The sequence below is a fragment of the Euphorbia lathyris genome, chromosome 3 (assembly GCF_963576675.1).
Source record: "Euphorbia lathyris chromosome 3, ddEupLath1.1, whole genome shotgun sequence".
In the NCBI taxonomy this organism is placed as follows: Eukaryota; Viridiplantae; Streptophyta; class Magnoliopsida; order Malpighiales; family Euphorbiaceae; genus Euphorbia; species Euphorbia lathyris.
This window is the reverse complement of record NC_088912.1, coordinates 34702671-34703359: the sequence shown is the minus strand read 5'-3', so window position 1 is coordinate 34703359 and position 689 is coordinate 34702671.

Sequence of the window (689 nt, the reverse complement as noted above, 5' to 3'; positions counted from 1 at the left end):
TAGATGAATACAAATTCACTCTAGAATTTTACACAATGATTGGAAATTTGGTGTAAGAACTTGCTTTTTCTAATCAGACAGCTTCTCTTTTGGATTTTCACTCTTGTGAAGATTTTCTTTTCTGTCTGTGCTTTCTTGTATTTGGGCAAAGGATCCAAGTGATGAACTTGTCCTTTTATAGCAAAATCTGATGCTCCAATGATTTGAATTCGGACATATCCGTTGAATTCAAACGGTCTTCTTGCGTCATTCATTGGTCAGCATTCAGAATTGCAGGCCAATCCTGTCGTCTGAATTTAGTAGGCGTCAGGCTTGCCAGTTTCATCTTCTTGCGCCAGGTTTCATCTTCTAGCGACAGGTTTGCCTTCTTGCCAAACGCCAGTTGATCCATGCGTCTCGAAAAGGTCCCTTAGCGTAATTCTGAGGCTTCTGAATTGGTGCAGACCTTTGTCGGACTTTGTCTTCTAGTCAATGGATCATTGGTGCTGTCCTGACGAAATACTCAGCTTGATTGTTCGGCGTTGCCTTGGAGATTTCCTTTGTCGAGGCTGAGTTACGTTCTACTCAGCTTCTTCGGTCGGCTTCGCCTTCAAGCGGTTGTTCTGAAGAAGACTTTTCTTTTATGATGCTGAGTTGTGTTCTACTCAGCTTCTGTGGCTCATGCTGACTTTGTTCTGTCTTACTTTTTA